Genomic DNA, 15,327 nt, shown 5'->3' on the forward strand with positions numbered 1-15,327 from the left:
AATCGATAAGTAATCACGTTTTTCATAAGTAACACAAACATGATTACACTAAATGTAAAAGGACAATCAGGTGGTGAAGCGGCGGAAAATTCTCCATGCTCAACAAAGTAGGTACAAGAAGCACTATACACGAGACCCACCCACGGTTGGAACACTTGAAATTAAAGCGGGACTGGGTCGTCACCTTTATATTCTAATTTACTCAAAGAGTAGAGGAGTAGCAATACTATCCATAAAATCTTACATTAATTGATAAAGTCTACAAGATACTGAAGGAAAGATGTTGCTGTACTGGATGTCTGTCTGGAGAACGGTTATTATAGAAGGTCTATGCCACCATGCATTGGATATTTCGTTTTATTCTAAATTATTGGCTGACATCTTCCTCAATTTGCCCTCCAATGCCTACTTGGAGGAGAGTTTAACTGCGTTTGGCCCCAGAAATGGAACCACAGCCCACACTAGAACCTGTACCCCTACCAAAATGGCCAAGCTACAAAGAGGCCTCTGGTATCGATCTGGTTTTTATTGATGCCATGGAGAGTAATTAACCCAAAAAACCCAAGATAAAAGACTTCACGGTTTTTCTCTTGCCCTCATCATCTTTTCTAGAATTGATTATTTTTTAGTCGCGAGGTGAACCGGACACGACTATCAAATGCGCTATTAATCAGTGCCTTCAGGACCATCATCGGTATCCTCTAGAACTCAGGGCCACTACTATAAACCCCTATCCAGACCCTGGCGTTAAATATTTCTCTTTGAGTGACCCTGCATTTTTAACAATTTGGAATCACAATGGGACCTTTTCATTCTCAACAAATGATCACGGAGATCTCTGCGTCGACTCTGTGGGAAAAACAGGCAAGTGCCTTTCCTGAGAGGTGGCCATTTCTATACTGCTGCAAAGAGAAAAATATACTGGCAAACCAAATTAACTTGAGCACCAACTATAGCTCTGGATAGGGAACTCAAGACCACAGCTTCATTATCTATACTTAAAAAAATTAGAAGCAAGGCCCGCTCTGACCTAGACCAACCTTTGTCTCATAAAGCAGAATCTGCCAGCTTTTTTGATAAGCATAGTTATGCGAATCTGGCAATAACATGGAGGCTCCGGCTCGACTAGCCAGGGGCCAGACAGGGCCTCATGTATACCACGCTTAGGGCCGGGGCGGCGTGGCTAGTGGTGGAGCGTGCCCTGCCCAATCGGAAGGTTGGCTGGTTGGTGGTTGGGTCCCGACTATGCAGGTCGTGGTCGAAGTGTCCTTGGGCAAGACCACGAACCCGAGTTGCCACCGGTGCTGCGAATAGGGGTGTGAATGTGTAGGAATGTTATTGCTGAGCAGGTGGCACTTGTAACGGCAGCCCCTGCCACAGGGTATGAATGGGTGCAATGGTTGAATGTTCCTGTAGATGTAAAAGCGCTTGAGCAGTGTTAAGACTGGAAAAGGGCTATATAAATCCAGAACATTAACATTTACATTAAAGGCACAGAGCCTTTTGAAAACCAAAATATGTGCAAAATTTTAAGGATTTTATCAAGAACTATATTCATGCGAGGCCAAAACCCTTAGGCAGAGGAAAAGATTTTTGACAGAATAAATTTCCCACTCGAATGAGGATTGTAGAAATGATTTAGGTAGACCAATCCAGCACAGAAGTTACAGAGACATTAAATCACTACGAGTGGGGAAAGCACCGGGTCGGATGGATTCGAGGCATGAATTTTATAAAAGATGATAGGCGGTGGTATGGACCCCTGAATACATGTTTACTGAATCATTGAACAGGGGCACGCTTCAAACCAACTTTAAATCTGGCCCACATCTCTTGATTTAAAAAAAAGATAGCCTTCTGATTGCTGCCGGTGTATAGTAAATAGTTGCTTGGTGTTGACTGTAAAATATTATCAAAACTCCTGGCTAGAAGGCTGGAGGAGATGCACCTGTCCTAGTAGACCATTATCAGACTGGAATGTGTCAAATAGGACATGCTTCTCTAATGTGCGACGGTCCTAACACATAATAAAATTTTCGCATAGTACTGAGAAGAGGGTCCTGGCGGTTCTCATTAGACGCAGTAAAAAGCGTTTGACCGGGTGGAGTGGTAGTACCTTTATGATAAGGTTGGGCTGGGCTCAGATTTTATTCAGTGGGTTTAGGCTGCTAGACAGGTCTCCTAACCGCCCAGGTCTTGGTAAATGATCGGTGTCGGAATTTTTCCTTTGAGTAGAGGTCACGGCAGGGTGTCCCCTCTCACCGCTTTATTTGCACTGGCTCTCAACCACTGATGGACTATAGGAATCAACAATGGACTATGCCGGGTGTACTTTAGGCAGACATGAATACAAAATATCGCTTATGTTGAGGACATTTACTGTTAAACCAAACCAGAGAACTCTATACCTGTTAGGGTGCAATTATAGATCAATTTGCAATGTCAGGGTACAAAATGAACTATGACAAATCAGAGGCCCTTGCAATTGGGGAACTGTGGGCAGTGCATCTCTTGTTAACTTCTCCATTTAGATGGGAGAGTGTGGGCTTGTTTTACCTGGGCGTCAGCGTATCGATAGGGTGGAAGACTTGTATAAATTGAATTTAAGACTACTTTGACAGCAGTTAAATGTGATCTTGAAAGAAGGTTCGATCGTCCTATGTCTGGATGGGCAGGATTAGCCTTATAAAGATGAACGTGCTTCCCAGAATATATATCCAATGCAAATGCTACCACTTAGGATCACTAGAAAGGCATTTTTAAGTATGGAAAGAGTTCTCATGCTTAAACTTAAAGGACTGAGCATGAGGGCAACTAAACATGTGGCTCGGAGGGCTTTCATTAGCGTTACAACCTATAACACCAACTAAAGCTTTCCCTCCTGGTGTGGGGAAAAGTATTTTCAATTTGGTACTCAAAGGGGCTACGGGTCGTCGGTTAAGTTATTGAAAAAAAATAATTTTGTCATTTCACAACTTCAAAATAAATACCAAATACCACATAAACCACTTTTTGGTTTTCTTCAGCTTAGTACCACTTCGTACAGTCCAATCTTGTACTTTCAACAGCCCAGTCAATAGAGATCCAATTATTAGATTAGATAGATTCACACTTTATTGTCCTCCCACCATGTAAGGGACAATGCCACGAATACAGTGTAGAGACGTTAGCGAGCCTCTGAGCCGCAGCTACTGAAAAAGCGCAGGCCACATGCACTCTGACCTACTCTTACTTAATTCCATGTTCCAAAACAGAAATTATTCACTTTTCAATGGAAAACTGTACTCTCTTAATTGTGACAATGTACAAAAGCCGGGAGCATGGGAAAAGGGTTTGGAGACGGATCTGGACACTGAGACCTGCTTAGGTGCATTTGAATTGTTAGAAATGTTTATGTGTATAGACTTAGAAGAGTCAGTACAGGAATGTTACATAGATTGCAGCGAACTCCTCATTTTCTAAAACAGATCAACCATCAGTCTCCCTCGTAGAGTTTAAGAACGAGTAGGGAGGGGACTACTAGCAACTGTATTGGCAATGTCCTTAATACTCAGGTATGGAGGCATATTTTCAGGAGCAAGTTCAATTTTTCACAAAAAGTTAAAATCAGAAACAGTCTTGTTCCTTCTGAATCTACCTCTAGAGAAGTCTCTCTATCTGCAGGGCAAACTGTTGTTAAGGGAAAACTTTACTTCTAGCAAGGGCGTTGTGTTTTGTTCCAGTGGATGAGGAAAAACATCCTCGGTCCCACAGTGGGGATACAGAGAAATATTTAAGGTTTTTCCTTTGGAACGCCTCAGTGCCATAGGTGAGGGGCAATGCCAATTGTTTATAATGTGTGGCACCGTTTCTGATCCTCCCTGGTGATCTGCTGGTCTGTGGCAGGTGGGGGACCACATTGGGTTTGACCAAGTCAGAAATTCGTGTGAATTTTTACTGTTTTTGATTTGTTTGTTATTATGTAGGTGTTTGGTTGTAACCGGTGATGTACATGTGTGATGTAACAGTGAGGTGCGGTTTGTGTGTGTGGTAATTTTCCCCTGTTTGTATGTTGTAGTGGCTGGGCGTGTTTGTTTATTGTTGGGGAAAAATCAATAAAAATGTATTAAAAAAAAAAAAGGATGAAATTGTTGGATGCAATTTTGACATGTACAATGATTGATAACAATTTAGGCCTCATGTGGGATTTGTGAGCTGCGTCCACATGGTGCGTTAGGCATCTTAGGGGTAATTGAGTGATCTAACTGTTTTTAGATTCAAAGATGGGCTTTCCGCACTAGATGTCATATGCTTTGGCGCAGCATGGATCGGTATTAGGGTATTTGTGTGCTCAAGTGTGGAAAACAGCTGACATATACAAACATGGAGTGTAACTCTTTGAGGTTCAGCTTCCGGACAAAGGCAGCAAAGACAACAGGAAGCAACCCGAGTAATAGGTTCTGGAGAGGACTAACTTCTGGAGACAGAAGGTGAGTTTAATTACAACAATGTCATCATTTGAAAGATGATATTTGGAACTACCTCAAGGCCTTCTTTTTTCAGATAAACGAACAGGACTCGTCTCCATGATGTCCTGATGTTGCCAAAGGATTGAGGGATTGATTGATCTCTTTATTTCAACGTGCAAGAGAAAGTATATACAATATAAAAAATAATAAAAGAAATAACAAACAATGGTAAAAAAAAAATTGGAGAGAAAAACAACAAAACAAGGTTAACCCTTCTTCCTGTGTAACATACCTCTAATCACATGTGCGAAAAGGGAGTAGGAAAGAAGAAACACATTAAACCATGCCTCCCTCTGAATTCAGCCACGACCCAACTAGATGTTTCAGTCGACTTCTCGCTTCCCAGTCAGCAGAAACCTGTGCAAACACAATCAAAATCTGGATGTCCCAAGAATCGGACCAGTTTCAAAATCCATGGATTTTGGAATACCAAAAATCTCTGGTTTTGGACTCCCTTCATTACTCATTTCAAACATAGTATCAGAAAACATGGTTCTGTGGAAAGTTGGATCCCATTCCTACAGTCAGCTTGATGGTCTTCCCAGTTGAATAAGTTTCACACGGGGACCCCTTGTCAAAGGCTGCAGCAGACCCTCCGTCTATGTAGATCTTCAAAAGCGGGCCTGCAGATGGCATTCCACATTGACTGTAGGTTGACTCAAATGCAAATGGCCAGTCTCCGTGTGAGTGGGAACCACAGTCCGTTCCACCAAACTGAAGTAAAATCTGATATCAGTTCGTCAGATTTATGCTTGTCAGTCAACCAGCAGGCAGTAATTCTGGGCATGTGGGCAGCAAATGTTTTTGGTGGGTCAGGTATAAGCAGGAGTTGTGCAAATTAGTTCATTCTCTGTTGATGTACTTGTGGGAAGTGTAGGTGGATCAACAAGCTCTACGCAGAGATCTTCAACAGGGGTCTGTGAACTAAGGGGGTCTCAGAGTTAGTGCGGGGGGTCGCTAAAGTATTAAAAAAAAATATATTTTATTAATATAAAATCTGAACCAATCTACATTACAGTAATTTGAATCCAACATATCAAAGCAAAGATAAATTGGCCGTTAAAAAAAAAGGTTACTATGAGTAAAGCTTACTGTATAAAGTAGCCACTATGGTAGCAATAAAGTGAAGCTTAAAGATTCCTGTGCTCACATGTTACGTTAAACTTTAAAACATTAGTATAAAATAATTGCATTATGTTAAACTAATATGCTGTCGAGGGTCTCTTTAAGCTAAGGGGTCCCTGGACTAAAAAAACATTGAAATGTGACGTGCTCTACTAGCACTAGTAAATAGCACTTACTTTAAATTTTGTTTTGCAATTTTGGAAACAAATATTTGATAAATAAAGTAAATTTTGGTCACAACCAAAAAAGGATATTAGCGTAATGCTGTCATGAGGTGAAACCTATATTGATAGATCATCTTTAGAATCTTCATTTTTAGGGAAAATATTAGGACTAAAAGATCATCATGCAAACGAAGTACTTGCTTGTCAAACAGTAACTAGAAGAAAATGGTGCATAAAAGGAGAATTGTTGTATTGACAAGAAAAAAACACACAAACGTGAGGCAGGTTGACAGAAATTGGTTAACAGATGGGACAGCAAGACTGGTTCAAAGGTATGATGGCATGCGTGTTCCACTTTTCCCTGCTTTCATCCAGGTCCATGTGTAGCACAATTAGGAAACGAAGCGGACAAGACATGATGCCCGACTTCCATGAAGAGATGTCTTTCCTTCAAGCATTCAGAGGTCAATCAGAATTGAGACCTGAAACACCGACATTAGAGATGTGGTTTTTTTAAGGGATGAGATCTATTTATGGATCAAAATTTCCACATTTCAATGCTATTATAAACGGTAAACCTGAGTGACACAAAACTAGTGGGTTAAATGGGTCTCTGTGTTTAAGTGGTGAAAAAAAAGGAAAGTGCCCTCTAGAGGGATGCGTGGGAAGTGTTAGGGTAACAAAAATACATCACTTAGATTGACAGAATTTAAATTGTGTTTTTGTGGTCCCGGCCAAGCAATATTGTCAGAGTAATCAGAAATATTTATATTCCATGAGTCTATATTATGTTCATACTAAGCTGTAAAAAAAATTACAATGTTAAGGACCCCCTGTGTTTTCGGAAGTATGACCACCAGCTGATCCGTTGGTTGCGGTGAGGAAGCCATACATATGAATGGCAGACCAGCAAAACATCAGTGTGTTTGCTATATAGGCACACGGATTGCCCCATTGTTACATTTGATACACAATCGTGCGAAGCGCATGGTATGATACCACATTCTGAGAAACAATGCAGATGCGTTTTGCGCAATGACCACAAAAACATTTTGCTTGCGCCACACACCAACCACAGTTACTTGGCGGGAGTAGCATCTATACAGCCACTAATGGCCAAACCATATGGTTTTTAATGGTCATAACCATTCAACATGGCAAGACATGGTTTGTACACAGGAGCTGTACCGTTTTTTTAAAATCTTCCAACATCTTCGTTTGCTCGAAGGGGGAACTCCTGAGGGATCAAGTCTCTCGTCAACGTCATGACTCTCACCTGTCTCATTGTAGAGAGTACGTCTGGCGCAAGTCTGACCCTGGAACGGGCCATAATGCTGGCTTGACCCTCGCTCGTCTTGTTGCGCACGACAGTATAAGAGGGAGAAATGTGTTTTCGTGGACAATTGAAACACTTTTCAATTTACTCTTTAGAGAGCGAAGGACTCTTTTACATGTGAGTTGTGCCAGGAATCCAAAAATTTCATCGTAGCTGTAGCAATTCATGGAAATACGTTCTAATACAGATCATCTTCTGTGGGGCTGTCTGATGATGATCCTGACGAACCTAAGGGAGAAAAATATTAAAACCACTTTTCAACAAGGACGGATCTCTTAATAATGTGACTACATCAATCCTTGGTTACAGAGAGTATTATATTCTATGCTGCCAGTCTTGATCTATGCATTGTGGTAGTTGTACTATATACCAGTTTTAGAGGAGTTGTTTAGTATGTTGATGAATTGTAGCTAGGTCCCTCTTCCACCCTGTGTGGACGTATATGTTTATTACAGCCCATTTCCTCTGGTCATATTAGTTGAGGTGTCGTTGGTTCTTAGGCCCAAATTTATCCTCATGCTGTATAAGAATAATAGTTTCTTTGCCCATGGAGTGAGATTTTCGCAACATAACTCTCCTGCCTTAATTGGCTAAAAATCTGATTCAGATTTTTGTAATATTGTTTCATTTATTTTTATTGTACAAAAACTACTACTTATTATAGAGATGTTAAAAGTTGAAATAAATCAGTCAAATCTAATCATGACCTCTTGATATTTAAAACAAATATATGTGTGAGCATTGTATGTCGCTACTAATTTATTATAAACAACAGTGTGGTGTGTTGAACCCTTTTTTTGAGAACAAAAATACAATATAATAAATACTTACTGTTGTCTCAGTCTGCAAAAACTGTACATTTTGCCACAAAACACTTGAAGCAGGGCTATGGTGTTGGCAACCGAAGGGACAAAGGCGGGAAGTCTGAAATATGAAATTGATATGATGAATAAACTAACTCCCACTAAATGAAAAAAACATACACAGAGTGATCATCACTAAATAAAGAAAGGTTACATCAGGGAATGTGAAATGTTGTGTAGTGTTTTGATCTTAGGCTCTTGTATATTAATGTTTACCCTGTGTTTTGTTTAATTATTTCACCTCTCGTCTTCCTTGTCAACCTTCCATGATCTTTATTTATCTGGAAGCATTAATCTAAGCCTCCTTCCTCTCATGCAAAGTCCTATAGCTGATCAATACAGTATTCTTATCATAGGTAGCAGGCGATCAGAGGGAATAGGAAACTGACGTTAATGCAATCCCAACACTCAGGTGCCCAGTTCAGTAGTTAGTTCTCTTCCCACTGCGGACTACGTTAGCGATGAAGTTCACCAAACACTGTTGGTCAATAGCAAACTATTGTAGAAGTCAGTCTCAACACCGAGATAGCTACGGAACACCTGTTTCTCTGTGGAAAATACTGTAAAAAGAGAGGGAGGGGCCAAATGTTTTTAAAATGAATACTAACCTTGTTATTTCGCAGCATCTTCACTTTTGGTTCTGTTTCAAAGCAAACCTCTCATGTGCTCGCTCGCTTCTCGTTCTATGGGCTCTAAAAACCAGATGATTCCACTTAGCGCTCCCCCTAGAGCCTGGAGCCCTTCCGTTGTGGAATTTCTTTATGCAGCGAGGTTGTATTGCATTGTTTTTCTTGGTTTGTGTGCTTTTCTGTTTGCATTTTTTGTTATTTCATCGCTATATTGGTATTTGGTATTGTGTGGTTGTTATATGTGTTGTCAAATAGTGTTCTTCATTTGCATTTATTTTGCTATTTGCATTGTTTTTTCTGAAGTTGCAGGACGTTTGGCTCTGTCGGCCCCGTACTACCGCTATATTAATAGGACTTCAGACCAGATTAGGGAACCACCAGGTCTATAGAAAAGAGACTTCAATACAGTATTAGGTGGATACTAAGGTATATACAGTCCCTGACAAAGTCTTGTACATTGTGTACAAATTGACCTGAAGTTGCCGCCTGAAATGTATTTCTAATCAAGTTTATTACAAAAACATGTCTCATTTTAATCCACAACACTTTGTATATAATGTTTCAGGCAAACGAAACTGTCCAAAAAGTAATTCTATATTCACAGCTTGTAAGGCACTTGACGTCAATTTTTGCAAAGACCGTATTGGTGTTCTCCCATTCAAGAGCTTTCCTGACTAATAATGGATCATTAGGTCTCAGGTGTGTATAAAACACATACCCAATTACACTAGACCTTCACATCAACTGAACTGACCTCTTCAAACATGCCTAAGATTCACCTGAAGACTAAAGTTGTGTTTATCAAGAGGCTGAAGACCAGACCACTGCTGATGTGGGCAGACACCCTTCACTGTGTCTCAGGCGTAAGTAAGTGATTAAAAAAAACTTTGAAGACACGTGGAGATGTTTTTGACAAGCCCAGGTCAGGCAACCATGCAACCACACTGCTCGAGAGGACCGTTTGTTGCTCAAAAATCCATGCCCGCCCATTTTTCCTACTGCAGCAGAGCGTCCCACAACACTGGTCCCCGACGTCCCTGTGTCACAAACATTTGTCGGATTCTGTCTCGATGGCTGCCTATGGTCTCATCAGTGCCCAGAAGCCAGCACTAACAAAGACAATTGAACAAAACACGTGTGGCATTGCAGGCCCCAGCCTGCTGTAACAGAGATTGATGCTGAGAACGTGAGAAAGTGCTTTTCAGATGACTCTTCGTTGAATTACACCACAGTTGCCGCAATATGCAGAGACCTACTGGAAGCCCGCCAGGATCCAATTCACCCAGAAAAACAGTGAAGTTTGGGGCGGAAAAATGCATGTGTCTGGTGTAACATCAGCCTATGGGGGTTTGCGGAGTATCGCAGGTGGAAGGAACATCCATAGTCTCAAATACCAAGAAAATCTTAGCTACCTTCTTATATTCCCAACCATAAAGAGGCCAAATTCCCAGCAGGATGTGCTCCATTGCATATCCATCTCCACCGTCCAAGTTCCTGCGAAGAAGATCAAGATGCTCCAAGGGATTGGCCGGCCCAGTCACCAGAACATGGAACATCATGGAGTCTATGTGTGTAAGTGGTTAAAAGGGAACGGCATGGCAAGACCAAAACCAAACGAATATTGATCAAACCTAGAGGCAGCACAGATGTTCTACCATTCCAGTGATTACTTCATAATACATTGGTTGCAGATCCTTGCCAAACCGCATGGATGCAGTTCCTTCAATGCTCATGGAAGTCATTCAAGATATAAATTTGATGCATCAGAGCACTACATAAAATTTGTTCAATTTGTATATTGCGACAACACTTTTGTCTTGCCAAAAGGTGACCTTCCGTCTTGTTTAAATGATAATCTCTTGTTTCCAGTGAACTACTTTGAATATCAGTGCTTGAACATCTTTGGGAGGTTGTTAGCTTTTAAAAACTATTGTTTACACCATGATTAATTAAATTCAGGTTAATAGCAGGTGTTTATACTACAAATAGATAAGCGACAAGACTTTGTCAGGGACTGTACAATAATTCAGCATTCAGTATTCTGGGACACACAGGATTATAACAAGACAAAGATACGTATTAGGGACACTACGTCTATCTAAAAGACTTCAGATACAGTATTATGTAACCACCAGGCTCTAATAAAACGACTTTTCAATTGTACAGTATTAGGGGACCATAAGGTCTATATAAAAGAGACTTTCAGATACAGTATAGGGGACCACTACGGTATATATAAAAGAGACTTCATGATACTGTATTAGGGACCACTAAGGTCTATATAAAAGATACTTCAGATACAGTATTAGGGGACCACTAAGGGTATATATCTAAAAGAGACTCAGATACAGTAGTAGGGGACCACTAGGTCTATAAAAGAACTCAGATATACAGTATTACGGGATCACTAAGTCTATATAAAGAGACTTCAGATACAGTATTAGGGGAACACATAAGGTCTATATAAAAGAATAAAATAAACTCAGACATAGTAGGGAACCACTAAGGCTATAAAAAGAGACTCAGTACCGTAGTAAGTTCGGACCACTAAGGTCTATTAAAAAGATCTCAGATACGTATGTAGTGGGATCACTAAGTTCATATAAATAGCTTTCATTACAGTATTGAGGGGATCACTAGGTTCTATATAAGAGACTTCAGGCTATTGATGGTTAGGGGAACCACTAAGGTCTATAGAAAAGATCTTCAGAATAACAGCTTAGTGGGACCACTAAGGTCTCTATACAAAGAGACTTCAGGATACAGTATTGGGAAACACCAATAAGGTCTAGTATAAAAGAACTTCAGACACACAGTATTAGGGGCAGCTTAAGCACTCTACAGTTTGTATACAAGGTCTATATAAAAGAGGACTTCAATAGTATTTAGGGGAACCACTAGTTATAAAAAGGCTCAGACCGATAGATTAGGGGACCACTAAGGTTTTCTGATATAAAAGAGTCTTCAGGATACAGTTATTGGCGGCCAACTAAGGTCTATATAAAAGAGACTTCAATCAGTATTAGGACCAACTAAGGTCTATATAAACGAGAAAGTTCAGATACGATAGGGACCACTGAGGTCTGATATAAAAGAGACTCCAGCTCCAGTATTGGGGCCCCACGTCTAGCGACTAGATAAGATAGGGACCCTAGTCACATAAGACTCAGTATTTGGCCACTAAGGTCTATATAAGAGTCTTCAGATCACAGTAATAGGGGACCACTAAGGTATATATAAAGAGCTTCAGAACCGTATTAGGGACCACTAAGGTCTATAATAAAAAACTTCAGATACGTATTAGGGATCACCTAAGGTCTATATAAAGAGATTCGATTATGATGTTAGGGACACTAAGGTCTATATAAAAGAGTCTTCAGGATACAGTATTAGGGGACCACTAAGGTCTATATAAAGGATACTTCGATACATTATTAGGGGACCACGAAGGTCTATAAAAAAACGACTTCGATACAGTATTAGTGGGATCACTAAGGGTCTATATAAAAGAGACTTCAACATACATATTAGGGGATCACTAAGGCTATATAAAGAGACTTCAGATATGTGGTTAGGGGCCCACTAAGTTCTATATAAAGATGTCTTCAGATACAGTATTAGGGGACACAAGGTCTGATATTAAAGACTTCAGAGAACAGTATTAGGACCAAGCTATGCTAAACGAGGACTTCAGATACAGTAGGGACACTAGGTCTATATAAAAGAGACTTCAGATTACAGTATTAAAAGCCTCCAGATACGTATTAGGTGATCACTAGGGTCTAATAAAAGAGACTTCAGATACAGTATTAGGGGACACAGCTAAGTTGTCTATATAAAGACTTCAGACAGATTAGGGACCACTAAGGTCTAATAAATAGACTGTCAGAACAGTATTAGGGGACCACTAGGTCTATAAAAAGACTTATATACTTCTTAGGGGATCACTAAGGTCTTAATAAGAGACTTCAGATACAGTTATAGGGGACACTAAGTCATATAATAAGGACTTCAGATCCGTATTAGGGGATCACTCGGGTCTATATAAAAGCGACTTCAGATATGATGTTAGGGACCACTAAGGTCTATATAAAAGAGTCTTCCAATACCAGTTAGGGGACCACTAGTCCTATATAACAAGAGAGCCTTCAGATACATGTAGTTGTGACCACATAGTCTATATAAAAGATCGACTTCCAGATACAGTACTAGGAACCACTAAGGTCCTATATGAAAAGAGAATCGATACAGTTATTAGGGACCACTAAGGTCCATATAAAGGAACCTCAGATACAGTCTTAGGGACCACTGAGGTCTATATGAAAAGAGACTTAATACAGTATTAGGGGACCACTAAGGTTATATAAGAGAACTTCAGATATGATGTTAGGGGAACCACTAAGGTCTATATAAAAGGAGTTCGATACAGATTAAGGGGACCACTAAGTATATAACAGAGACTTTCAATACAGTATTAGGGGACCCTAAGGTCTTATAAAGAATTCAGACCAGTAATAGGGGATCACTAAGGTCTATATAAAAAGACTTCAGATATGATGTTAGGGGACCACTAAGGTCTAATAAAAGAGTCTTCAGATACAGTATTAGCGGGACCACTAAGGTCTCTATAAAAGAGACTTCAGACCAGTATTAGGGACCCACTTAAGGTCTATAAAAGAGACATTCAGATACAGGATTAGGGATCACTACGGTCATACTAAAAGAGAGACTTCAGATACAGTATTAGGGGATCCTAAGGACTATATAAAGAGAACTTTCAGATATGGATGTTAGGGACCAATAAGTTCTATAGACAAGAAGTTTCAGATACATATTAGGGGACCACTAAGGTCTAATTAACGAGACTTCAAGTACAGTATTAGGGGACTCACTAAGTTCTATATAAAAGAGAGATTCAGATACCGTATTAGCGACCACTAAGGTCTATATAAAAAAGAGATTCAGATACAGTATCAAAAGACTTCAATCGTATTAGGTGATCCTATGTCTATATAAAGAGACTCAGAATACAGTATTAGGGGACCCTAACGTCTCTATAAAACGGACTTTCAGATACAGATTAGGGGACCACTAAGGTCTCTATAAAAGCGCTTCAGATACAGTATTATGGGGCCACTAGTTCTATATAAAAGAGTACTTCAGATACGGATTAGGGGACCACTAAGGTCTATGATAAAAGACTTCAGATACCAGTATTAGGGGATCACTAAGGTCGTATAAAAGAGAATTTCAGATTACCGTATTAGGGGATCACTAAGGTCTATATAAAAGGACTTCAGAGACAAGTATAATGGGGAACCACTATGTGTTAATAAAAGAGACTTCAATACAGTATTTGGCCATATGGTCCTATAAAAAGAGACTCAGATACAGTATTAGGAACCACTAAGGTTATTATAAAAGAGGACTTCGATACAGTATTAGGGACCACTAAGGTCTATAAAAAAATTTTAGAGACTTCAGAGTACAGTATTAGGGGCACGAAGGTTCTATACAAAGACTTCAGATACAGCTTAGTGGATACTAAGGTCTATATAAAAGAGACTTCAGATATGATGTTGGAGGGGACCACTAAGTCTAATATAAAAGAGTTCTTCAATACAGTATAGGGGGCACCTAAGGTCTATATACCAGACTTCAAATACAGTATTAGGGACCATGAGGTCAATAAAAGAGTACTTCAGAAGGTATTAGGGACCACTAAGGTCTATATAAAAGAGACTTCAGATACAGTTTAGGGACCACTAAGGTCTAGATAAAAGAGACTTCAGATACAGTATTAGGGGGACCACTGAGGTTATATAAAAGAGACTCAGATACAGTATTAGGGGACCACTAAGGTCTATATAAAAGAGACTTCAGAGATGCTGTTAGGGGAACACTAAGGTCTATAATAAAAGAGATCTTCAGATACCGTATTATGACCCCTGAAGGTATATATAAAGAGACTCAGTAGAGTTAGGGGACCACTAGGTCATATAAAAGAGTCTTAGATACAGTATTAGGGGACCACTAAGGTCTAATGAAAGAGACTCAGATACAGTATTGGGACCAATAAGGTCTAATAAAAGAGACTTCATCATACGTATTAGGGGACCATAAGGTCTATATAAAAGAGGACTTCAGATACAGTATTATAAAAGACTTCAGATACAGTATTAGGTGATCACTAAGGTCTATATAAAGAGACTGCAGATACGTATTAGGGGGCCACTAGGTCGATATAAAAGACTTCAGATACAGTATTAGGGGACCACTAAGTCTATATAAAAGAGACTTCAATACGTATTAGGGGACCACTGGTCTATTATAAAGAGACTTCAGATTACAGTATTAGGGGACCACTAAGGTCTATATAAAAGACCAGATACAGATTAGTGGGATCCTAAGGTCCTATTAAAGAGTAACTTTAGATAAGTATTAGGGTCACAAGGGTCTATATAAAAGAGACTTCCATAGATATGTTTTAGGGACCTAGGTCGTATAATAAAGAGCTCAGTAAGTATTTGGGGACCACTAAGGGCTATATAAAAGAGGACTTCAGAGACAGTATTAGGGACCACTAAGGTCTATAATAAAAAGACGACTTCGATACTAGTAGGAACCACTAAGGTCATAGATAAAAGAGACTTCAGATACAGTTTAGGGACCACTATGTCTATTATAAAAGACTTGATGTAT

Source organism: Etheostoma spectabile, chromosome 4, assembly GCF_008692095.1.
Source record: "Etheostoma spectabile isolate EspeVRDwgs_2016 chromosome 4, UIUC_Espe_1.0, whole genome shotgun sequence".
NCBI lineage: Eukaryota > Metazoa > Chordata > Actinopteri > Perciformes > Percidae > Etheostoma > Etheostoma spectabile.